Source organism: Bufo bufo, chromosome 5 (assembly GCF_905171765.1).
Source record: "Bufo bufo chromosome 5, aBufBuf1.1, whole genome shotgun sequence".
Classification (NCBI taxonomy): domain Eukaryota; kingdom Metazoa; phylum Chordata; class Amphibia; order Anura; family Bufonidae; genus Bufo; species Bufo bufo.
The window spans coordinates 284020797-284048273 of record NC_053393.1 but is presented as its reverse complement, the minus strand read 5'-3'; the positions used below and the strand labels follow the sequence as shown (position 1 = coordinate 284048273).

The 27477-nt window shown below is 45.3% G+C and overlaps 1 protein-coding gene and 1 long non-coding RNA gene across 2 annotated transcripts in view; one reads left to right on the top strand and one right to left on the bottom strand.

Annotated features, from left to right (window-relative positions):
* Positions 1-27477, bottom strand: part of RECK (reversion inducing cysteine rich protein with kazal motifs) — a 1014637-nt gene that overhangs the window by 42398 nt on the left and 944762 nt on the right. The window lies entirely within an intron of this gene.
* On the top strand, positions 13666-26433 carry LOC121002244. The gene is made up of 3 exons (XR_005779262.1): positions 13666-14307; positions 17196-17200; positions 26423-26433. It is a non-coding gene; the product is annotated as an uncharacterized LOC121002244 (long non-coding RNA).

The window sequence follows — 27477 nt, the reverse complement described above, 5'->3', positions numbered from 1 at the left end:
CTAGCTCCCCCAAAGTGCCAGATCCCCCCCCCATAGTGACAGCCCCCCCATAGTGCTAGCTCCCCCTATAGTGCAAGCCCCCCATAGTGCCAGCTCCTCCCCCATAGTGCCAGCCCCCCCATAGTGCCAGCTCCCCCATAGTGCCAGCCCCCCCATAGTGCCAGCCCCCCCATAGTGCCAGCTCCCCCATAGTTCCAGCCTCTCCTATAGTGCCAGCTCCCCCATAGTTCCAGCCCCCCCTATAGTGCCAGCTCCCCCATAGTTCCAGCCCCCCCTATAGTGCCAGCTCCGCCTATAGTGCCCCCCCATAGTGCTAGCTCCCCCAAAGTGCCAGATCCTCCCCCCATAGTGCCAGATCCCCCCCATAGTGCCAGCTCCCCCTATAGTGCAAGCCCCCCCATAGTGCCAGCTCCTCCCCCATAGTGCCAAGCCCCCCCATAGTGCCAGCTCCTCCCCCATAGTGTCAGCCCCCCCATAGTGCCAGCTCCCCCATAGTGCCAGCCCCCCCATAGTGCCAGCCCCCCCATAGTGCCAGCTCCCCCTATAGTGCCCCCCCATAGTGCTAGCTCCCCCAAAGTGCCAGATCCTCCCCCCATAGTGCCAAATCCCCCCATAGTGCCAGATCCCCCCCATAGTGCCAGCCCCCCCTATAGTGCAAGCCCCCCCATAGTGCCAGATCCCCCCATAGTGCCAGATCCCCCCCATAGTGCCAGCTGCCCCCCATAGTGCCAGATCCCCCCCCATAGTGCCAGCTCCCCCCCATAGTGCCAGATCCCCCCCCATAGTGCCAGCTCCCCCTATAGTGCCAGCTCCCCCTATAGTGCCCCCGCATAGTGATAGCTCCCCCAAAGTGCCAGATCCCCCCATAGTGCCAGACCCCCCCCTATAGTGTCAGCCCCCCCTATAGTGCCAGATCCCCCCCATAGTGCCAGATCCCCCCCCCCATAGTGCCTGATCCCCCCCCATAGTGCCAGATCCCCCCCATAGTGCCAGATCCCCCCCATAGTGCCAGCTCCCCCTATAGTGCTAGCTCCCCCCCATAGTGCTAGCTCCCCCAAAGTGCCAGATCCCCCCCATAGTGCCAGCCCCCCCTATAGTGCAAGCCCCCCCTATAGTGCAAGCCCCCACCATAGTGCCAGATCCCCCCCATAGTGCCAGCCCCCCCTATAGTGCAAGCCCCCCCATAGTGCCAGATCCCCCCCATAGTGCCAGCCCCCCCGCAAAGTAGAAAAAAAAAAAACACTAATACTTACCTCCATCAGCAGCGATGCAAGCCTCTTCTGGCCTGTGTCCCTGCTGTGTGCTGCCGGGCTCAGGCGTCGCGATGATAATGACGTCATCGCACTGCCTGAGCCGGCCTCTGATAGGCTGCAGGCATTAGTGCCTGCGGCCTATCAGAAGAACAGGGGAGGGACACGCCTCTCCCTCCCCTGCCCCACAGCACACAGCACGGCCGCAATGACATCCAGGGCCGCACCGCCTGTGGTGATGATCGGCGGTGCGGCCCTGAAGAATAAAAAAAAAAAAAAAATGTTAAAAAATTGCCTCCCTGCCCCCCGGCCCAGCCCGCCCCTGGCGGGGAATGCCAAGTCATGTGATGTTGTCACATACTGTATCTCGGGGGAGGGTATGTTTCTAATAACATTTCTAACCGGCATGCCAAATATGGTGAATTGTGAACCCAGACATTATATAGAACATAAGGAAATTATTAGCATGCCATGTATAAATAATATATAGGTGTCTGGGCATAACAGAGTTATTAATGCCACTATGGGCAATATATGGTGACCTCTAGAGAAACGCATATTAAGACAGATAGAATAAATAGACATATAAAATAGAATACACACAGGTGTAGCAGGGGGCGGCACAGCCACACAAACAATCCGCACAGGTAGCCAGACGACTCTCGCGGCTGATGAGGACACACACTGCCGGTGGTGCACAGCTGAACGTAGTAGGTAAGGTGCATATAATCGCAATATAGGAGAAGAAATATGCAGCGGCACTCACCAGTGTGTTGAAATAATACGGTTCTTTTATTCCATAGACAAGGTGTAGCAGAGGGCGGACAATTCTCAACCACGCATCAAACAGTGACGGCCGTTTCGCGCTACAAGCGCTTCCTCGGGCTGTGGGTCAGTGCGTACATTCGCGTCACCCTTTTTAAATGCCGGCGCTGCCCGTTGTCATAGTGGCAGACAACAAGACCGTGTCCGCATCAAAGGGTTAAATAAAACAATACAAAAATGAGGGCTTCACCTAGATAATACTCTTTTGACATGAGAACTACATTCCCCCCCTTGTCCGCCGGCTTTACCACCACATCTTTTTGAGAGCAGAGCCACTGATGTTAGGTTGGGCTGTAGGGTAAATAACAGCCCAGATATCTCTAATTACTTGATGTTGAAATATGTCAATGCTACTGCCGGCGGGCATGGGGGGGGGCAAAAGGTGGATTTAACTTCACCCTTGAATGGATCCTCAGTGGTTTCAAACCCAGTGAGAAATTCCAGGCAGGCTAAGGCCTCTTTCACAAGGGCGTTGCGGAAAAATGTGCGGGTGCGTTGCGGGAACACCCGCGATTTTTCCGCACGAGTGCAAAACATTGTAATGCGTTTTGCACTCGCGTGAGAAAAATCGTGCGTGTTTGGTACCCAAACCCGAACTTCTTCACAGAAGTTCGGGCTTGGGATCGGTGTTCTGTGGATTGTATTATTTTCCCTTATAACATGGTTATAAGGGAAAATAATAGCATTCTGAATACAGAATGCAAAGTAAAATAGCACTGGAGGGGTTAAAAAAAAAATTAAAAAAATTTAACTCACCTTAATCCACTTGCTCGCGTAGCCCGGCATCTCCTTGTGTCTTCTTTGTTGAAGGACCTGTGGTGAGCATGAACTATAGTTCAAGGACCTGGGATGACGTCACTCCGGTCATCACATGGTACGTCACATGATCTTTTACCATGGTGAATCATAGTCAGGCAGACTACTGAGCCCCAATCCCCCACAAGAAATACTGAACTGGAGACAGTGGGCGTACTGTGCTCTGTACAGCCAGGAGGCTGTGGGACATTGGCTGACAAAATCCGCATGAGTTCACAGGGTGTGAACTGGGACCTAGGTGAGTCAGGAAACTTTGTTTAGTTAGAGCCTGGATGGGCGAGTGTTTATTATTTTGTCATTTTGTTGTTGCTGGTGTTGCACAATAAATACACTGTTTGGACCTGAAACCTGGTGTCCTAAAGGCGTATCTGTGAGAATGACCCCCGGAGAAGAGCTAACCCCCCACAATTGGTGTCGGATGCGGACAGGAGTCCCTGCTGATAAGTTAAAGTGCTGGAAGCCTGCTAGTTTGCAGGAGCAGCGGCTGCTGGTGTTAACCTGGAATTTTTTTTTTTCTGTGGTGCAAAGTGTGCAGGATTTAAAGGGCCAGAAGCCAGTGAGAGAGACTGACCTGTGGAAGTTTTTTTTTGGTCAAAATGGTGACCTGGATGAAAGATGGTGTGGTGGAAAGTTTGCATACCGGAGGTGATGTCCTCTGGGGGAAGTGGCCCGGTTTGGCGGAAAACCAAGGCCACAAAGAAAGTAATAAAGCAGCTCGTGCAGGAAACAAATGCCTTGTTGAGGAAGCCGAGTGCTGCACTTGGAGAGGCTGCTCTGAACTTGCCGGAGAATGGAGTGCTAGAGAAAAATATGTATGCCGTTGCCGAGGGCAACCGACGGGAAGAAAGTGAGATGGAGAGCGGTGCGACTCTCAGGAGTTCCGGTATTCCCTGGCAAAGTGTGCGGCTGGAGTGACCGTCCGGAAGGAGACTGGAGTCAAGGTGTTTCCGATGGTTACGACTGCACTGAGGAGCCTGTGTGTGTTCAGGTGACCAGGAACCAAGGGCTGGAGGTTCCTAACATCCCAGAGAAGGAAGATGACTGCTATGGAGATGTGCATACAGGACTTGGGAGCGCCAAACCCGTGACGGCTGTGGGTAAGAGCGTTCCAGTTGTTTCGAATACAGCAGTTAAAGTGACAGGCAGCAGGGCTCTGGAGGTGGGGCATGTTGCTGACCAGTGCCCTAATGGTATGAGCCAGCAGCAGTTGCTATCTGCCGAGCCAGTGGGTATAAAAACACCAGGACTAGAGACTGCTACACAAATGTGTGACCTTGTGGAGAAGGGCAGTCCAGTCCAGGCGTTGTTGGACGCAGAGAGCCAGGTGATCCTGGTACCTGCCAGCCGGGTGGCTGAGACCTATGTGTGGGACTTTCATGGGGTTACCATGAACTGTCCGGTAGCTCTCCCTGAGTGTGAGACTCCAGTGCAATCTGGGACTTGTGAACTTAGTGATGCAGTTTCACGTATACATGATGTGTTATTGGGCCGCGATATCGGTTTGTTGCTGTGAGGTAAGGTAGACACTTCTGCAGATAGTGACTAAACTCCTGCAGAACCTGTACCTTTCCCTTTAAGTGAAGGTCTAAGGGAGCTGCACTTTGACCTGCATGGGGAAAAAATGTTGACCATTGAAAACAATGGTGCGGGTAAAGTGCAAAGTGATGGTGACAAGAGTGCGGAAAATATGATGTCATATGAAATATGTGGTGACAGTGATATACCTTGTCCGTTGCAGGTTGTGGTCAGGGGAGAAGCGCCCCCTGGCGGTAAAAATGAAACTTTATTTTCTGCATCTGCTATGTTTCATAAAGTGCTATATGACTTGATCAAAAGGTTTGAAGGCATGCATATAAGTAGTGTGGAGAAAAGCCCAGCTCCAGCTCAGTGTTTGAAGGTGCAGGAAAATATGATAGGGTTAGAGGGTGTACCACACGTACCAGAGGTGGAAATGCAGTCTCCACAATGTTGGTTGGTTACTAAGGAAGTGTCCCAGGTGGGGATTAGCTCAGTGGTGCCCCTAGAGGGCAGATTTAATGACACGAGCGGTATAGGTGACGTATCTGCTGTGACCGATAGCAACCCAGAGAGTGAAGCTACCGTGTCAAAGTCCTGCGAAACAAAGGTGGTTACTAGTAGCAACCAGACAGTTATATCTGACGAGATGGGAATTAAGTCGGGTGACGTCAGCCTAGTGTCTGAGGCCCATGTCCAGGCAGTTATAGATGAGCTGACACGACAGTACAGCTACAAACAGGAGGATGATCTCTATCTCTCTCTATCTCTCTCTATCGCCTCTGCAGAAAATGACAGAAGACGAGGAGTCTGCTGAAGACCCTGGTGCCTCCGGCCTCGATGAGAAAGAGGGGGAGGAGTTAACAGGGCAAGTGTATGGTGCCATGTCCGAGAAGGATGAGAAGGCGGTCAAAGAGACTGGAGATTCCAAGAAGACAAAGGCTTAAAAAGTTAAGGCCGATGTGTTGGTTGACGTGAAGTCTCTAGGTGCTGCAGAGACCAAAGTTAAGCCAAAGGGGGCCGCGGCCGAAGTGGAAAAAGCCACTAAAGAAGCGAGTAAAGGCAAGCAGGATCTGGTGAAGGAGCCCTGCAAAGCAAAGGAGGAAGTGTCGGGACGTGACCATGAGTGGGAACAGTTCAGTCAAGAGCGGCAGCAGTCCAAGAAAGGACATGAGGCGCAAGGATCAAAAACGAGAGAGAGATCGAAGAGTGCGAGAGCGCATCATTATCACCCACGAAAGAGTAGGAAAAGAGTACCTGACCATGAGATGGGCACATGAGGCCTTTAGGCAGATTAGATTCGGCAAGATGCTAGTTTGGGTGATAAACCAAGTTCTGCTGACGTGGGTCTGGCAGAACAAAGGGAAGGTACGTGTCACTGAGTTTCCTGGGCTTGGTGAAATAAGAACCGGTAATTTAATGTGTCAGCGGCAGCTAGTGCTCGCTGACACTGTGTTACTTAGTGTGGCTGTAAAGCCAAGCTGGGCCGGTTCTTATTGGGAGCAGCCAAAGAGCAGGGTGGGTGGCTGTTCCCCAAGTCCAGGCCAGGTGGATACCCTCTCACCAGCCTCCCGTGGTTATGCAGGTGTTCACCCTCACGGGCTTGAACAAGGGGGGGGGGGGGGGGTTAGACAGTGACAGGTCTCACGCAGGTTAGAGGCAAGAAAGGGGTGGATAGTGCGGTCCACACCCCTGTTCCACCACAGGTGAGACAAGCTGGATGTAATCAGCCTGGCATAAAGCACCTCACAGGGTGTTAGAAGGGGGGAGTGTGTTACCTGTGGACAGAGGCCTGGAGGCTCTGTCTGTGTGGTCTCAGCTGGGCAAGGCTGAGGGACCACAAGGCTGGGAGATAGCCTGGAGTTGGGGGATGCAGCGACGCCTGGGAGGGTCGCAGGGCCATAGTCAGGCAGACTACTGAGCCCCAATCCCCCACAAGAAATACTGAACTGGACACAGTGGGCGTACTGTGCTCTGTACAGCCAGGAGGCTGTGGGACATTGGGTGACAAAAGCCGCATGAGTTCACAGAGTGTGAACTGGGACCTAGGTGAGTCAGGAAACTTTGTTTAGTTAGTGTTTATTGTAAGGAAATTATGTCTGTATCCACACACGTTCACATATATATATTAATTCAGCCTTATATGCTTGTATTAAGTATACAGAGTTCTTCTTTAAAGAAAATATTTTATACTCTTATGACAACAAGGTCTAGTAACACAAGCTATCAGGAAATGGCTGTCTGAAGCTCAAAACCGCATGGCTAAAAAGAGATATGCATGCTTTAGCAAAAGAAGGCCATATTTGTGATAAAGGTACCTGAAGAGAGAATTGCCGAATGCATGGCATCATAGCTGCAGAAACATATATATGCATATATGTGTTTTACACATATATCTAACATGTGCATTAGACACATATTTTACATTTACTGCAATACGAGTTTTATATATATATATATATATAAGCATCTTGTATATTGACCTTCACCTGTGGTTTAGATAAGTGAAAGACGTTGTATCAGGTAAATGTTGGTACAAAATAAACAAAGATAATTCCGCGAAATATTTGAACAAAGCTAAAATCAACAAAGATTGTGGTTAGATATCTGAATTATAAGAATTATAAATGCGTCACATATGTACCTTGTTTCTAGGAAATTATCAGGACTTTTTCGTTACCTGATTGGATTAAGCTTAGGGGAGGTATATGGTAATCTTGTGGTTTGTATCTATAAATTAGCTACAATGTCAAAATAAAGAAGCAACCATTTTAAACCTATCAACGTGTATTGGTCTTTAGTGGTTGTCCGGCCGGAGGTTCACCCATAGACAAACCAGGGGCCCTTTCAATTGGTAGCAGAGGATGGTTACTGACTATCCAGGTGAGTAATAATTTCTGCCACTATTTATGTTGGTTGGAATGTTTCTCTCCTGGATACGGTGGATATCTGATGTATACTAGATGGCAGGGATAGTTGATGGCAGGTTAGTTTAGTGTTCATAGGACTGTGGGACAGACACGAGGCAGCACTCAGTGTTCTGCGTATCCTGATGGGAGCGGCGTCTCCTATAGGCACAGTGGTTGGCAGGGGATGTTGTTGTTCCAGGAACATACATCATATTGATGGCAGGGAATTTTTCGAATGTAGAACTAGTCTCTTCGAACGTTGGCAGGGATTTCTCAAGTGGGAATTAGTCTCATTTGACGGTTTATTGCGTTAAAGGATAACTCTGGATTTATGTGAAACAAGGAAACAAGGTACCCGGAATATATATAAGGAAAAGGAATACATATGAAAAAGGAAAAAACAGTGAGGGAAACGCATACATCTGAATGCAGATGTTGGTTTCTAACTCACTAGGATTGTCTGTGGAGTGAATTGTTTATAGAACATAACTGTACAGTTAAAACTTGGAAAGTGACATTGATTACTGCAGTCTATTAAGTTCGTAAATGGTGTTGCCCATATTAGATATTTTACACGTGTTATAAGAATATTGTGCTAAGTGGAAAATCTGATTGTGCTGGCTTAATTGATTCTCAACATAACAGTACTAATACAATTACTTCCTGCTATTTAACTGCTGCTTTTTTTACCTCACTGTTTGCTGCTTGAATATATATATATATAGAGTTCATTTTCGATTTCATTACACATTATGGGTAACGGCGTGGGAAAGGATCTGGATGGTGAGCCAGAGACCAGACCCACACCGTTACATTTTGTATCAGGCACCTGTGGGATTAGTGTAACTGATCCATTTTGGGTAAATATCTGTGACCGCAGTCAGCAACTGTGTATTACGCAGATCAGCACTGTAGGTCCTCGCAATGAAGGGGACTGGGAGGAGGTTAAAAAAATGGTGGGGCTTCACCCGAAATATAACTATCCCGTCGGTGCCTGGGATGAAGATTATATGAAAACATGTTTTAAGAAATGGGATAAGGCATTAAAAGAGTACAGAAAGAGATTTCCACCAACCCATCACATATACTTAAAACAGGATAGGGGGACAATGAGTAAAAGGGAAGAAGTTCCATGGTCAGAAATTCTGCCCTCCTTGCCAGAAAAGCCACCGGCATATGAAGTGACGATATTAGAACCACAAAAGGCAACACTCCCAGCTGTCTCTACAGAGGACATGCTACAAGATCCTTACGATAAGTTCCCCTGTCCAAAACAAGCAACCGCACCAGAATTATTATTATTTTCTGGTGAGAATCAAAGGAGAACCGGACTGTACCCGGATTTGGGGGATAGAGATTCCCTTTTGAGTACTGCAGTTATAGTGGCAGCAGCACTTATGGAACAAGCAGATGTGACTCCACAAGTCAAACAGGCTCAGGAAAGAAGAAATGAATATAGAGAGAGCATGGACATTTATGTACATGATCTGATTCAACTGAGGGATAAACTAAAGACAGACATAGTCTACATTAAACAACTTCCCCTTCAGGATGTCTTTCCCGTCATATATAATCACGAGGACCCAGATGATACTGACCTTCCTAGTGAGCAACAGATGGATGAATTAAAGGGCATTTTGGGAGGAGAGTGTGGCAGAACCAGAGCTGTGACTAACAAAAAAAACAGCTGCTGACCGAGATAGAAAAACTAAGACAGGAGTACTGGAGGGTGAAGAAGGACTGGGAAACCAGGGCTCAGGAAGAACACGGTAGGAGAACAGGAATTGAGACACAGATAGAGGCGGACAGTTTGGAACATGGAATTCCCCTGGCAACCTCCAGCCCTAGAATACCTGGAGTAATCCAACCCCTGACAGATGAATTTTCACAACTCACTCTAACACCTGAGGAAGGGGATAAGAAAGGCACACAACTGCGGCTTCCCATGATTACTGTGGGTAGCACTGAAGTACATATCCCTCTTCCTTTAGGATTAATGAAGGAACTGAAAGATATGTGCCCCAATCCAAAAAAGGACCCTAGAGCAGCAGCTATGTTTCTGCAGAAGTATACCGCAGGGAGCCATTTAACTATGGAGGATATTCAGATAATACTATCAGCCATAGACCCAGACACTGGCTCCCAAATCGATCCAGAAAAGATAATGAGGGCATCAGAAAAAGAAGTTAGGGATGGAGGAGAGAGAGATGGCCCCAAGGTTTGGAAGAAGTTTTGGGATAAGATAGGAGTAGAATGGATGAAAAGATACAAAGGGGATTCAGGCTTACACACAATGCTAAATACAAAACAGGAGCCGAAAGAGGATTTTTATCGTTTCTGTAAGAGACTGTTGGACCTCTACAGTAGTACAGGAATGAATTCACCTGAATTGTTCAAGACTACATGTATGACAAATGGGGACCCTAAGACAACACAGCTAATAAAATTAGTGAATAACGAATGGCTTACTCAATCAGTGACAGAATTTATGGATGACATAGCAAAACGCTCGGCCTCTGGTGTTTTCAATCAAAAGGGAGGAGTATTTCCATTGTTAATGCAGCAGGACATACAACAGGAGTCTATATTGTCAGGTGGGGAAAGCAGTTACATGATGATGTCAGGTTTCTCCCGGGGAAGGAATAATAGAAGAGGTCCGAGAAGTAGGGGCCAGGCAGATTACCTGGGAAGAGTAGAAAGAAATCAGAGACAGGGCTGTTTCATTTGTGGGAGTCTAGGTCACTGGAGGCGGGAATGTCCAAAGGTGAGAGATGAAGATAGGAGATGATACAGAGGGAGAGGCGCCTCTGACTACCGAGGGGGGCCCAGACAACAGGAAAGACAGCAAGATATGACAAGAAGACAACCCCAGGGAGATCTTATTAACATACACTGGCCAGCACAGGATGGGGGGAGTAGACAACCCAATTTGCAATCAGACTTACAGAGGTGGTCTGAGCATGAACAGTACCCGTCCCCACGGGGGAACAATTACTATTAGGGGTGCCCAGAACGAGTCCCATCCTTCATTATGCATTTTGTTCCAACTGATTGGCAAGTCTTACCACAAGTAATACTGCAAATTGATGGTATTAAAGTTAATTTATTGCTTGACACCGGAGCAACGACTTCAAGTGTAAACAAAATAGACTTCATTAATGATAAATGCACCGAAGGAAGTTCTATGGGTATAAATGGGACGACAGTGATACATAAGGTGACAGCACCGCTCCCGGTTTGTACTCTTACGGGGGAACTAGTGACGCACATGTCTTTTGCAGTCCTACTAGAATGCCCCGTTTGCCTATTAGGAAGGGATTTAATGGCAGCATTACAGATTTCATTAGTCTTTGACAAAAAGGGAAGACTGACAGCAACCTCAATGAAATGTGACCTGACAAACCCAAAGAGACGTGACATGAATGGGTTCCTTTTAAGCATACCAATGTCCCTGGAAAATCATCCAATTTGGGCAAAATGTAAAGACTCAGTAGGAACGATTAACTGTGAGCCCTACCGGCCCTGTTTGAAGGAGGGGGTTATGCCAACCTTTCAGAAACAATACCCATTGAGTGAGGAAAAGTTAGAGGGTATAAAGCCACAAATTGAGAAATACTTGCAGAAGGGAATTCTTAGGAAAATTGTCAGTCCCTGGAATACCCCGATAAATCCTGTAAAAAAGGCTAATGGCACATGGAGGCTGGTACAGGATCTGAGGAAGGTAAATAAGGCAATTATCCCACTTCCCCCCTTGGTGGCAGATCTTACAGCTGTGTTTGGGGCCATTCCTGCGGGATCCAGATACTACACTGTAGTTGACCTCCAATTATACTGCGTGGTATCGGGAGAAACCTATGCAGCGGTTTTGACACAAACACATGGGGGGAGAAACAGGCCAGTTTCATACCTATCGAGAAAATTACCTCCTGTAGTTCTTGGAATGCCTCACTGTCTCCAAGCATTAGCAGCCGCGGCTATGTCGGTAAAGGATGCTACTAAGATAGTCCATGGAAATATAATGGAACTTTTCACCACTCATACAGTCTTGTCCCTCCTTCAAAACATGACCACACAACACATGACAGCTCAGAGACTGTCCGGATATGAGACCATATTACTCAGTACGGCAAACCTGTTGATAAAGACATGTCCAGACACCTCACCAGTGATAAGATTTTTGCATACACTTTTGAGACTCAAGCGTGAAGGTTCTGACGAACAAGTAGACCCAATACCTGAACACAGATGTGATGAAATAATCTTGTCATGCACAACACCTAGGGAAGATTTAAAGGACACACCACAGACTGACAGTATAGATGTTTTTGTGGATGGATCATGCACAAGACCAGATGACAGGACATACCAAACAGGTTACGCAGTGGTCATGCTCCCAAATCAAGTGATAGAAGCTGAACCAATTGTCACAACTTCGGCACAACAAGCTGAGCTGGTAGCGCTCACAAGAGCCTGTGAAATATTCGCAGGACACAAAGTGAATATTTATACTGACAGTAGCTATGCATTTGGAACAGTGCATGATTATGCATTAATATGGAAAAATAGGGGGTATATCTCAGCAGACGGGAAGAAGGTAGCGAATCAGAAATACATAGATCACTTGCTACATGCAATTCAATTGCCAGAAGCTATAAGTGTGATAAAAGTGAAAGGACACTCTGCAAAAGGAGATTATCAAGCTATGGGAAACAACCTAGCAGACAGAGCAGCAAAAATGGCAGCCAAGAGAGACACGAGAAGGGAAAATAAGTTATTATTCATGACAGACTTTGAAAGTGAAAACTGGGTGTCAGTAGTATATCAACTTCAGAAACAGTCTACCAGTGAGGACATCAAGTACTGGAAATCTCAGGGACTGCAGACGACAGGTACAGGTATGTGGACAAAAGATCGGATATTGGGGGTTCCTACTGCATCAGCACCGCTCCTAATATCTTATCTTCATGGTCCTGGACATTTAGGAAAACAGTACATATCAGAACATTACAAGTCACACCAATTGCAGGGATTGATAGACGATCTGGTCGACTCATGCATGACTTGTGCACAAAATAATGTTCAAGGAAAAGCACACGGAAGACATGGGAATCTACCACCCCCTACAGGCCCTCTGCAAGATTTGCAGATGGATTATACACACATGCCAAAGCAACCCGGGAATATAAGATATCTGCTTGTAATAGTCTGTAGGTTCTCCGGATGGTGTGTAGCCATACCTACTTCAGGAGAAACAGCTGGTGTGACAGCTAGGGCATTGATAAATCAATGGATTTCACTGTATGGACTCCCTCGGGTAATTCATTCAGATCAGGGACCTGCTTTCCAGTCCAAACTAATACAAGAACTGACGAAGATTCTGGGTTTCCAGTGGAAGCCCAATATAGCCTACCACCCTCAAAGTGCAGGAGTAGTGGAAAGAATGAACAGAACCATTAAGGATAGGTTAAAAAAGGCTACTTTAGGAACATTGAAAGATTGGCTGAAATTTCTACCTGCCATTCTCTACCAAATAAGAACGACACCAAATAAACAAACAGGGTTGTCACCTTATGAAGTGTTATTTGGTCGACCCCCTAATACCCGTGAGGAACCGGATACTGACAGTAACATTTTTGCCTTGCAGGAACAGTACGTGAAACACTTGGTAGGTATACTTTCAGAAAATTATGATAAGGTTGCTGTCACCTTTCCTCCTCTTTCCACAGACCCAACTCATCCATTTTTGCTCGGAGACAAAGTTCTGGTGAAACAACTAGCTGCCCGCCACAAGACTGGTCCGATATACCAAGGTCCATTTGAGGTTCTAAGAGTTGCTCGAACGGCTGTCCTTACTGACCAGAGTCCACAGTGGATACACGCCAGCCGGCTCAAGAAGACACCAGAAGGAGTCCTCAGGAAATTCCCCGGACAAACATGAGTCTTTCGGACAAGATGCCTACAAAGGAAATGGCTTTGATCATACCCCCAAGCCTGCAAAGTAGATATGAGCGATGGCTAAGAGGCTATCCAAAACCACTTTGTCCAGAGGATCCAAAGACTATGCAGGACTTGTATGAGGAAGAATTTATGTTCAGGGAGTATACCAATGAACTAGAAACTGAGGACTTGAAAGATCAAAACTTTCCTGAACCGTTTAGTAAGCAGATGATTCAGAGAATGAAACTGTCAGATGGTGGGAGACAATGGATAAACTCTTTCTTCTTCCGAAGAGTACTGACATGGGATGACAGGAGCAGGGTTGTCAAGGAAAAACCCCCTAAAAGAAAACTCCCCAGGCCACCCCAGTCTCCTTGTTCCACAACATCTTTTTCTGAGAAAGATACAGAAAAATGGTGTGTGGTATAAGGAGTGATCATATGGAATGGGAATTCCATATGATCAAAGAGGGGATTGTAAGGAAATTATGTCTGTATCCACACACGTTCACATATATATATTAATTCAGCCTTATATGCTTGTATTAAGTATACAGAGTTCTTCTTTAAAGGAAATATTTTATACTCTTATGACAACAAGGTCTAGTAACACAAGCTATCAGGAAATGGCTGTCTGAAGCTCAAAACCGCATGGCTAAAAAGAGATATGCATGCTTTAGCAAAAGAAGGCCACATTTGTGATAAAGGTACCTGAAGAGAGAATTGCCGAATGCATGGCATCATAGCTGCAGAAACATATATATGCATATATGTGTTTTACACATATATTTAACATGTGCATTAGACATATATTTTACATTTACTGCAATACGAGTTATATATATAAGCATCTTGTATATTGACCTTCACCTGTGGTTTAGATAAGTGAAAGACGTTGTATCAGGTAAATGTTGGTACAAAATAAACAAAGATAATTCCGCGAAATATTTGAACAAAGCTAAAATCAACAAAGATTGTGGTTAGATATCTGAATTCTAAGAATTATAAATGCGTCACATATGTACCTTGTTTCTAGGAAATTATCATGACTTTTTCGTTACCTGATTGGATTAAGCTTAGGGGAGGTATATGGTAATCTTGTGGTTTGTATCTATAAATTAGCTACGATGTCAAAATAAAGAAGCAACCATTTTAAACCTATCAATGTGTATTGGTCTTTAGTGGTTGTCCGGCCGGAGGTTCACCCATAGACAAACCAGGGGCCCTTATTATTTTGTCATTTTGTTGTTGCTGGTGTTGCACAATAAATACACTGTTTGGACCTGAAACCTGGTGTCCTAAAAGCGTATCTGTGAGAATGACCCCCGGATAAGAGCTAACCCCCCACACTGTGTACGGACCACCTTCTGTGGGGCATCTCTAAATAACTTATGTAAGTGGAGCTTACGAGTGGCTCTAAATAAATCCACTTCAAATGTAACAGGATCAAATTGCTCTGTTAAAGGGTTTCTACCACCAGAAATACTGTTATGTAGCTGACTGACATTAGCGATGCGCTAATGTCAGCACTACATAACAGTATGTTTCTAACATTAGTCCCTGCAGCCGTTTTTGTTAAAAAAGCACTTTTATTATATGCTAATGAGCCTCTAGGTGCTATGTGGGCGTAAAATCAGCACCTAGAGGCTCCGTCCACTCACGCTTTATCCCGCCCAGGTCCAGTGTTGTGCCCGCCCAGCTCCTCTTGATTGATGGCACGGTCCGCCGCATCGCTGCCGAAATCCCGCGCCTGCGCCATTCACTTCTGTCTTCGGCGCAGGTGCAGTGAGTGAATGATGCGATCCTGGTGCAGGATTCCTCACTGCGCCTGCGCCGACTACGCCACAGTGAGGAAGCCGGCATCAGGAGAGCGGCCTTCACTCACTGCGCCTGCGCCAAAGACAGAAGTGAACGGCTCAGGTGCGGGATTTCGGCAGCGATGATGGCACGGTCCGCCGCAATCAAGAGGAGCTGGGCGGGCACAACACTGGACCTGGGCGGGATAAAGCGTGAGTGGACGGAGCCTCTAGGTGCTGATTTTACGCCCACATAGCACCTAGAGGCTCATTAGCATATAATAAAAGTGCTTTTTTAACAAAAACGGCTGCAGGGACTAATGTTAGAAACATACTGTTATGTAGTGCTGACATTAGCGCATCGCTAATGTCAGTCGGCTACATAACAGTATTTCTGGTGGTAGAAACCCTTTAAGCTATACCCAAAAAGGGGGGGAATGTAGTTCTCATGTCAAGAGTATTATCTAGGTGAAGCCCTCAGGCAATTGGGTGATACTCGCGTTTATGAGAGGGGACCCCATAGCTAGTACCCAGCACCTACTTAGGTCTCTTGTCACTAAATATGTGGAGGCAGGTTTCCTCCCCAAGAATATGTTGGACAAACTTGTCCCCTCGTCTCCAGCTAAACCATTGTGGTATTTTCTTCCTAAAGTCCACAAGTCACTGAGCCACCCCCCGGGACGCCCCATTGTTGCGGGGATTGGCTCAGTGACGGAGCCTTTGTCTAAATATGTAGACTGGCTCCTGAGACCGGCTCTGGTAAGTGCCCCTGCTTATCTTAGGGACACCAATGATTTCCTACTGGCTCTAAAGGAACTGCACTGGCAGGAAGGGTACCAGTTGGTATCCCTCGATGTGGAAAGCCTGTACACCCGCATCCCTCATGGTGCGGGTGTAGAGGCGGTCCTCGACATCGTAACTAATCTGGGAAAAAGCCAGATTTTTTGTGATTTCATTGGTGAAGCACTTGAATTTATCTTAACCAACAACGTGTTTCAGTTTGGAAAAGAGTGGTTTAGGCAAAGGCTGGGTACAGCTATGGGGACCCCCGTCTCCTGTACTTTTGCAAATATGTACCTCGCCAGATTAGAGGATAGGTTTATCTACTCTACTATGAACCCATTTTTATCCAAATTAAAAACATACTTACTTTTTGTGGACGACGTGTTCATAGTATGGGAAGGTACAGAAAGTGAGTGCAGCGAGTTTATTAAATTTCTCAATACGAATGACATGGGAATGACCTTCACCCTCAACTTTGGAGGTACCAGATTGGAATTTCTGGATGTGGCTGTCCTGATTGAGGGCGACGAGTTGGTGACGGAGGGCTTTCGTAAGCCCACAGCGACCAACTCCTTGCTCCACCATGACAGCTTTCACCCACGAAATGTGAAAAAAGCCGTACTTTATGGACAGTTCATCCGATTGAGACGAATCAATAGCAGGGATAGTGGATACCGCAGACAGGCATGTGATCTAAAACAGCGATTATTGGAGAGAGGGTACTCAGAAGAATCACTTAACAAGGATATGAAGAGAGAGGAGGAGGGTTTCTCCCAGTATGACTTACTTTAGAGCAGTAGTCGCAGAAATGAACAGACTAAGACCGGTACTAGGGGTGCAAGGTTTGCATTCTCCTTTAAATATAGCCCCATGGCAGAGCGTATTCGCTCAGTAATATATAAGAATTGGGACATTTTGAGGAGAGATGCAACCTTGAGTGAACTCACAAAACAGAAGCCACTCATCTCCTTTAGAAGAAGCCACACTATCAAAGACAGAATTGTGAGAAGCAGGTTTCAATCTATTAAAAGTAACAATTGGCTCAAGAGTAACTTACCAAAAGGCAACTTTAGATGTGGCAGCTGTTCACTATGCCCCCATAATTCCCAAAATAAATATATTGAGTTTACAGGGATCCAACACAGAATCAATAGTTTCATCAACTGCCGGAGCACGTATGTGGTGTATTTACTGCTGTGCACCTGCTGCCGATTCTATATCGGGAAGACCATCAGGTGCATGTTCGAAAGAGTGAGGGAGCACTTCAACTCCGTTAAAACAGAAAAGGGTTGCCCGAGATTTATAGAGCATATAAGAAATGCCCATGGAGGTAACGTTGATTGTATATCTTTTACAGGGCTGGAGACTGTGTCTGCCCCTCTGCAGGGGGGGGGGGGGGGGGGATAGACACCGCCTCCTCCTGCAGAGGGAAGCAAGGTGGATTCTGCGGACGCAAGCTCTGGGTGAGCTTGGATTGAATGACAGGAATGATCTAAGCCCTTTCTTATAGTCATATATTATAAACATTACTGTCATGTGGAATTGTATTGCTCACTACTTATAACTGTCATGTTACATATATACATTTTTGTATGGTTTTATTTAACCCTTTGATGCGGACGCAATCTTGTTGTCTGTCACTATGACAACGGGCAGCATCGGCATTTAAAAAGGGTGACGCGAATGTACGCACTGATGCACAGCCTGAGGAAGCGCTTGTAGCGCGAAACGGCCGTCGCTGTTTGATGCGTGGTTGAGAATTGGCCGCCCTCTGCTACACCTTGTCTATGGAATAAAAGAACCGTATTATTTCAACACACTGGTGAGTGCCGCTGCATATAAAATAGAATGGTGAATTAAATGACAGAAGAAGGGGTAATAAGTACATCTCTAGGAAAAATATAATTATTAAACAATTGATGATGTTTCCCGACTCGTTGATATAATAAATATTCATTACATCATATCCCTAATTTTAAGTATAGTGGGTAGAGTTGATGGAAGGATAGGAAGGGGAGGGTGGGAGGAGGAATAGAGGATAGGGAGGGAAAGGGAGGGAAAAAGAGGCGGGGAAAATTATCTCACCCTTACAAGTCGTGATTTCAACAGGTCTTTCACCGCACGGCCTTAACCGGGAATGCGATTTTTCTATCAACATTTAATGTGACTGTAAAAATCATTGACTCTATGAAACTAATACGTTTTTCATTTTCCTTTTCAGACCCGTTGAAATCACGACTTGTAAGGGTGAGATAATTTCCCACCCTCCCCCCCTCCTTTCCCTCCCTTACCCACGTCCCTATCCTCTATTCCTCCTCCCGCCCTCCCCTTTCCTATCCTTCCATCCACTCTACCCACTATACTTGAAATTAGGGATATGATGTAATGAATATTTTTATATCAACGAGTTGGGAAACATCATCAATTGTTTAATAATTATATTTTTCCTAGAGATGTACTGATTACCCCTTCTTCTGTCATTTAATTCACCATTCTATTTTATATGTCTATTTATTCTATCTGTCTTAATATGCGTTTCTCTAGAGGTCACCATATATTGCCCATAGTGGCATTAATAACTCTGTTATGCCCAGACACCTATATATTATTTATACATGGCATGCTAATAATTTCCTTATGTTCTATATAATGTCTGCGTTTACAATTCACCATATTTGGCATGCCAGTTAGAAATGTTATTAGAAACATACCCTCCCCCGAGACATGTGACAACATCACATGACTCGGCATTCCCCGCCTCTGACAGCGCAGCACACGTCCGGCCTGAGCATTTGACACGCAGGTGGAACGTACGTCGGCTCCGCCCGTGTCACGTGACTCATGCCGCACGTGACTAGCAAGCCTGGCGTCTCTCGCTGCTTTAAAGGGTGCGCTTTCCATTGCACTGCCCTGCATCCAGCGCCACGCACTACAGGGACACAGATACAGGTAACTACTGATGGCACCTTAACACCTTGCTAACTTCCCAGCATTTGTGAATGTAATACTACTTATATGAATACCTAATAATATTGCCTCTATTGTATGCCTGCCTTGTTGCTACTCCTGCTAGAGCTGTCTAGTCTAATATACTTCTACTGGCCACATAGATATACACAGACGTATATACTATTTATACAAATATACTGTCCTAACTAGGCCATAAGTTAATAAGGTCCTGCGACCCACTATGAGAACAACAGACCGCATTTATGTATATTACCATGTCATCATTGCAATTTCCGTACCATATTTGGTGATATGATTCTGTTCACTCTCAGACTTTAACAAACTGTCTCTTGCTTTTAGTTCCTCCATATATCTTTTCACTATGCTTTGATTTCGTGTTCTATATATAAAAAAAACAAAAAACTTTTCCACAAATTTTTATCATTTGTTGATCTGTATGCATGTACCCCATTGCTTACGGAAGTACGTATTGTTCTGTTTTAGATTAAGACCGCTGAAGAAGGCCCTGACAGGCCGAAACGTCCGGTCGCCATACTAATTTGCACATGCCTGCTCTATATACCCTGTAATTGCACTGGATCATGATGATCATATGATGATACAAGATTAAAAATGAGCCCCTACCTGAGACAATCGCCCAAAGACTGAAAAAACTATGGCTCTCAGAATATGAAGACACTAAAACATGATTTTTTATTTTTTTTGTTTCAAAAATGATATTATTGTGTAAAACTTACATAAATAAAAAAAAGTATACATATTAGGTATCGTCGCGTCGGTATCGACCGGCTCTATAAAAATATCACATGACCTAACCCCTCAGATGAACACCGTAAAAAATGTAAAATAAAAACTGTGCTAAATAAACAATTTTTTGTCACCTTACATCACAAAAAGTGTAATAGCAAGCGATCAAAAAGTCACACGCACCCCAAAATGTTGACAATAAAACTATCATCTACTCCTGCAAAAATCATACCCTACCCAAGGTAATCGCCCAAAAAATGAAAAAATTATGGCTCTCAGACTATGGAAACACAAAAACATGATTTTTTTTTTTGCTTCAAAAATTAAATCATTGTGTAAAACTTGCATAAATAAATAAAAAGTATACATATTAGGCATCGCAGCGTCCGTAATAACTTGCTCTATAAAAATATCACATGACCTAACCCCTCAGGTAAATACCGTAAAAAAATAAAAATTTAAACGGTGTAAAAAAAGCCATTTTTTTGTCACCTTACATCACAAAAAGTGTAAAAGCAAGCAATCAAAAAGTCACACGCACCCCAAAAATGTGCCAATAAAACCGCCATCTCATCCCGCAAAAATCGTACCCTACCCAAGGTAATCGCCCAAAAAATGAAAAAATTATGGCTCTCAGACTATGGAAACACTAAAACATGACTTTTTTGTTTCAAAAAAGAAATCATTATGTAAAACTTTCATAAATAAAAAAAAGTATACATATTAGGTATCGCCGCATCCGTGACAACCTGGTCTATAAAAATAACATAATATCTAACCTGTCAGATAAGTGTTGTAAATAACAAAAAATAAAAACGGTGCCAAAACAGCTATTTCTTGTTACCTTGCCTCACAAAAAGTGTAATATAGAGCAACCAAAAATCATATGTACCCTAAACTAGTCACTTTTTTGGAGTTTCTACTCTAGGGGTGCATCAGGGGGGCTTCAAATGGGACATGGTGTAAAAAAAAAACTGTCCAGCAAAATCTGCCTTCCAAAAACCGTATGGCATTCCTTTCCTTCTGCGCCCTGCCGTGTGCACGTACAGCAGTTTACGACCACATATGGGGTGTTTCTGTAAACTACAGAATCAGGGCCATAAATATTGAGTTTGGTTTGGCTGTTAACCCTTGCTTTGTAACTGGAAAAAAATTATTAAAATGGAAAATCTGTCAAAAAAGTGAAATTTTGAAATTGTATCTCTATTTTCCATTAATTCTTGTGGAAGACCTAAAGGGTTAACAAGGTTTGTAAAATCAGTTTTGAATACCTTGAGGGGTGTAGTTTATAGAATGGGGTCATTTTTGGTTTCTATTATGTAAGCCTCGCAAAGTGACTTCAGACCTGAACTGGTCCCTAAAAATTTGGTTTTTGAAAATTTCTGAAAAATTTCAAGATTTGCTTCTAAACTTCTAAGCCTTGTAACAGTCCCAAAAAATAAAATATCATTCCCAAAATGATCCAAACATGAAGTAGACATATGGGGAATGTAAAGTAATAACTATTTTTGGAGGTATTACTATGTATTATAGAAGTAGAGAAATTGAAACTTGGAAATTTGCAATTTTTTTTTTACAAATTTTGGGTAAATTTGGTATTTTTTTTATAAATAAAAATGTTTTTCTTTTACTTCATTTTAGTGTCATGAAGTACAATATGTGATGAAAAAACAGTCTCAGAATGGCCTGGATAAGTCAAAGCATTTTTAAAGTTATCAGCACTTAAAGTGACACTGGTCAGATTTGCATAAAATGGCCTGGTCCTTAAGGTGAAACAAGGCTGTGTCCTGAAGGGTTTGAGCATTGAATCAAAGGAGGTGGCGCGCATCAATTAAAGAAGCATTTCAGAAATTTTATTTCCTGTCACCTATGCAGAGCAGGGGTTTATTCACGTCTAAAATTGTATAATGTGAACCCAAGAATGTAACAGAAAAATTACCGGCGGTGGAGGAGGACGAGATAGCCAACACAGGTTTTTGGTTTTAATAAAAAAAAATTAAATTAAGGTACACTCCAAAAGAGTGTGAAATATCCAAAATACAAACATGAGCAATTCCGCTGCAGTATAACAATGGCTGGTTAGTGCCGATATACATGTTTATTCTGGACAAGGTACAGACAAGCCCTGAGGGATCCATGCCTGGTTCATTTTAATGAACGTGAGCTTGTCCACATTGGATGTGGACAGGCGGCTGCGCTTGTCTGTGATAACACACCCTGCCATGCTAAACACACGTTCAGATAATACACTAGCTGCAGGGCAGGCCAGCACCTCCAAGGCGTAAAGGGCAAGCTCAGGCCATGTGCCCAATTTGGAGACCCAGAAGTTGAAGGGGCAAAGCCGTCATTCAGTACGCGTAGGCGTGTGCACACATACTGCTCCACCATGTTGGTGAAATGCTGCCTCCTGCTAAGACGTTCCATATCAGCTGGTGTTGCTGGTTGTTGTGGCGTGCTGACAAAGCTTTTCCACATTTCGGCCATGCTAACCCTGCCTTCTGAGGTGCTGGCGGTGCCCCAGCTGCGTTGGTGACCTCTTCCTCGTCTTCTGCCTTCGCCTTGTGCTTCCATTGTGCCCCCGCAGTCAGGTGGGAATGACACCAGCAGCGCGTCTACCAGCGTGCACTTGTACTTGCGCATCTTACGATCACGATCCAGTGACGGAATTAAGGAAGGTACGTTGTCCTTGTAACGTGGATCCAACAGCGTAGCCACCCAGTAATCAGCACAAGTTAGAATGTGGGCAACTCGGCGGTCGTTGTGGAGTCACTGCAGCATGTAATCGCTCATGTGTGCCAGGCTGCCCAGAGGCAACGAAGAGCTGTCCTCAGTGGGAGGTGTATCACCTGTGTCCTCTGTATCCCCCCATCCACGCACCAGTGATGGCCATGAACTGGTCTGGGTGCCACCCTGCTGTGAACATGGTTCCTCCTCCTCCATCTCCTCCTCCTAATCCTTCACCTCCTCATCCTCCAGAACTGTGCCCTGGCTGGAAAATTGTGTACCTTGGGTTTGTGGGTGCAGGAACCCACCCTCGGAGCCACTTGTGAATAACTGGCCGGAAACCCTACGAAATGATCCCTCTTCCTCCTCCTCCTCCTCGTTTTTTCAAGGAGGCATAGAAGTGGGATAGTCACGCTGAGAACGGTGTTATCGGCACTGGCCATGTTGGTGGAGTACTCGAAACAGCGCAACAAGGAACACAGATCTCGTATGGAGGCCCAGTCATTGGTGGTTCTGTTCTGCCGAGCGACTCACCCGTGCGTGCTGCAGCTGAAACTCTACTATCGCCTGCTGCTGCTTGCACAGTCTGGCCAGCAGGTGCAAGGTGGAGTTCGACCTTGTGGGCACGTCTCATATGAGGCGGTGAGCGGGAAGGCTGAAGTTGCACTGCAGCGCTGACAGGCGAGCAGCAGCAGGGTGAGAACGCTGAAAGCACGCACTTTATGCAAAGAGGCTGCGACTGCAGCAGAAGAGGAAGCAGGTGGAGCCAGAGACCTTTCTTGGTTTTTGTGGTGTCTACCCCACTGCAGCTCGTGCTTTGCACTTAAATGCCTGGTCATGCAGGTTGTGCTCAGGTTGAGAGCGTTTATGCCTCGCTTCAGGCTCTAATTGCACATTGTGCAAACCACATGTGTCTTGTCGTCAGCACATTGTCTGAAGAACTGCCACGCCAGGAAACTCCTTGGAGCTGGCTTTGGTGTGCTCGGTCCCTTGCTGCGGTGGGCAGTAGCAGGCGTGGTCCCCAACCTTTTTTGCGCCAAGGACCAGTTTCATGCAAGACAATTTTCCCAGGGACCGGGTGGGGTTCTTGGGCGGGGCTTATGGGGTGGGTGGGGCTTAGTGTGTGCTGGTCGGCGCTCACTGATTCATGTGCATAACAAAACACAAGGTACATCTCCCATTCACAGTAGTTATTAACCCCTTCAGCAGTCTTCACAGTATTTATTTCCCCCTTTCAGCAGTCCCTACTTCACAGTAGTTATTAACCCCAGAGACCTCCACACTATGATCCCCACAGAGACCTCCACACTATGCTCCCCACAGAGACCTCCACACTATGCTCCCCACAGAGACTTGCCGCAGCTCACATGACTGGTTACTACAGGCGACACGCGTGCTCTCGACGTCTTCATTTCCATGGATATAATGGCTCTCATAGCAGTTGACCGGACCACGTGACTGACCATATGACAGGTAATATAAGGGGCAGGCCATCCTCATCACATGATGCGGGAGTGAGCGGCGTCTCGGTGACAGTTGCTAACGCTGGTCTGAAGAATGTACTCAGCAGGTGGGAGGAACTCAGAGCGGCTCATGCATACTGCGAGTCCTTTAGGCTGCTGCGCATTGAAGGGGTAAGGGCGCTCGGATGTGATTGACAGCTGCAGAGACCAATAGACATTCTGAATTTATATTCAGCCTCCAATCAGAGAGAGAGTTGTGCGGGGTGGAGCGTCTGGCCCCCCTAATTGCCGCGGCCCGGCAAACAATCTACCAGGGCCCGGTCCCGGGCTGCAGCCCGGTGGTTGGGGACCGCTGGTCTAGAGGACGGCCGCTCCGCTTTTGCACCCTGCTCCCTTTTCCTTCGAACTACATAGGTCACTCGCATGACCTTGATTCCATGTGGGGTTGAGGACCTCATCGTCCTCCACATCATCTTCCACCCAGTCTTCACCCCTGCCTTCCTTGTCGGTCTGCACACTTTCGAAAGCCCCAGCAGTTGGCACCTGTGTTTCGTCATCATCCGATACGTGCTGTGATGGTCCTCCCATGTACTCATCTTGAAAGAAAAGTGGTTGGGCATCGGTGCACTCAATGTCTTCCACTTCTGGGGCAGGGCTAGGTGGATGGCCCTGGAAAACCCTGCTAACAGAGTCATCAAAAAGCAGAAGAGACTGCTGCATGACTTGGGGCTCAGACTGCTAGGCTGATTTGCAAGGGGGTGAGGTAAAAGACTGATGGACATCGGCTGCAGGTGCCAACTGTGGTCTTTCAGCAGGAGACTGGGTGGGAGACAATGTGAAGGAACTGGATCCACTGTCAGCAACCCAATCTACTATCGCCTGTACTTGTTCAGGCGTCACCATTCATAGAGCAGCATTAGGCCTGACCAAATACCACTGCAGGTTTTGTTGCCTACTCTCACTTGAGGAAGGGGTTTCACTTGTGCATGTAGCTGGCACAGATCGACCACGTCATCTCCCTGCAACAGGAGCTCCACAAGCAGCACCACGACTTGGCCACGTCCCTTATTTGACGCTCTCCTCATATTTTTCGAATTTAGGATCTTGCCCTAAATGGGTGTTTAATTAATAGTAGACTAGAACGACAGTATGTAAAGGGTGTATCTCACACGGTCTAAACCAGACTAGGCCTCAATTAAAGATTTTTTTTGCTCAAAATGGCTGTATTTCAAATCCCTGAATCAAACCCCTGTATGTAGAGGGGGTATCTCACGGGGCCTGAACCAGTGTAGGCCTGAATTAAATATTTCTTTGCACAAAATTGATGTATTTCAAATGGCTGTATTTTAAATCCCTGAATCAAACCCCTGTATGTAGAGGGTGTATCTCACACGGTCACACGTTCTGATGCTGCAAGGCCTGAAAATACAGTTTTTTGACAAAGTGTGTTTTTCAAACCCCAGAAAATGATGGGTGTATTTCTAGCTTAACCACCTCAGCCCCCATAGCTTAAACACCCTGAAAGACCAGGCCACTTTTTAAACTTCTGACCTACCCTACTTTCACCATTTATTGCTCGGTCATGCAACTTACCACCCAAATGAATTTTACCTCCTTTTCTTCTCACTAATGAGCTTTCATTTGGTGGTATTTCATTGCTGCTGACATTTTTACTTTTTTTGTTATTAATCAAAATTTTAAAGATTTTTTTTGCAAAAAAAATAACATTTTTCACTTTCAGTTGTAAAATTTTGCAAAAAAAACGACATCCATATATAAATTTTGCTCAAAATTTATTGTTCTACATGTCTTTGATGAAAAAAAAATGTTTGGGTAAAAAAAAAAATGGTTTGGGTAAAAGTTATAGCGTTTACAAACTATGGTACAAAAATGTGAATTTCCGCTTTTTGAAGCAGCTCTGACTTTCTGAGCACCTGTCATGTTTCCTGAGGTTCTACAATGGCCAGACAGTACAAACACCCCACAAATGACCCCATTTCGGAAAGTAGACACCCTAAGGTATTCGCTGATGGGCATAGTGAGTTCATAGAACTTTTTATTTTTTGTCACAAGTTAGTGGAAAATGATGATTTATTTTTTTTTCCTTACAAAGTCCACTAACTTGTGACAAAAAATAAAAACTTCCATGAACTCACTATGCCCATCAGCGAATACCTTGGGGTGTCTTCTTTCCAAAATGGGGTCACTTGTGGGGTAGTTATACTGCCCTGGCATTCTAGGGGCCCAAATGTGTGGTAAGTAGGTAAATGACCTGTGAAATCCGAAAGGTGCTCTTTGGAGTGTGGGCCCCTTTGCCCACCTAGGCTGCAAAAAATGTCACACATGTGTTATCTCCGTATTCAGGAGAAGTTGGGGAATGTGTTTTGGGGTGTCATTTTACATATACCCATGCTGGGTGAGAGAAATATCTTGGCAAAAGACAACTTTTCCCATTTTTTTATACAAAGTTGTCTTTTGCCAAGATATTTCTCTCACCCAGCATGGGTATATGTAAAATGACACCCCAAAACACATTCCCCAACTTCTCCTGAATACGGAGATACCACATGTGTGACACTTTTTTGCAGCCTAGGTGGGCAAAGGGGCCCCAAATTCCTTTTAGGAGGGCATTTTTAGACATTTGGATACCAGACTTCTTCTCACGCTTTGGGGCCCCTAAAATGCCAGGGCAGTATAAATACCCCACATGTGACCCAATTTTGGAAAGAAGACACCCCAAGGTATTCAATGAGGGGCATGGCGAGTTCATAGAAAAAAAATAATTTTGGCACAAGTTAGCGGAAATGGATTTTTTAGATTTTTTTTTTTTCCTCACAAAGTCTCCCTTTCCGCTAACTTGGGACAAAAATTTCAATCTTTCATGGACTCAATATGCCCCTCAGCGAATACCTTGCGGTGTCTTCTTTCCAAAATTGTGTTATTTGTGGGGTGTTTGTACTGCCCTGGCATTTGAGGGTCTCCGCAATCATTACATGTATGCCCAGCATTAGGAGTTTCTGCTATTCTCCTTATATTGAGCATACGGGTAATGAGATTTTTTTTTTTCCGTTCAGCCTCTGGGCTGAAAGAAAAAAATGAACGGCACAGATTTCTTCATTCGCATCGATCAATGTGGATGAAAAAATCTCTGCCAAAAAAAAAAAAAGAAGGGGAAAGGCGTCTGCCAGGACATAGGAGCTCCGCCCAACATCCATACCCACTTAGCTCGTATGCCCTGGCAAACCAAATTTCTCCATTCACATCAATCAATGTGGATGAATAAATCATTGCCGGGATTTTTTATTTTTTTTTATATATATACAAAGTGTTTGCCAAAGTATATGAACACCGCCACCTCTCAGCTCATATGCCTCGGCAAACGTATCTTTTACTGCAGAGGAGAAATCTCGTCTTGCAGCGCCGCATACACCGACTTGCGTGTAATCTGACAGCAGCGCAATGCTTCTGTCAGAATGCACATCAGTGCTGCAGCTAGTCGATCGGTTGGTCCACCTGGAAGGTAAAAGAAAAAACCAGGCCGCAACGCAATAAATTTATTAACTTTTGAACAGAACATATAAACTTTTTTTAACTTTTTTAACTGAACGTTAACTTTTTTACTTACCGGTATTTTTTTTTTTTGTTTAGTTTTTTTTACCTTTATAGAAAAAACCTCTCCTTCCCCATGGGACAATGTGCAAAGCGCAAATCGCCCAAAGATGTGGCGAAGTACGTTATGCACT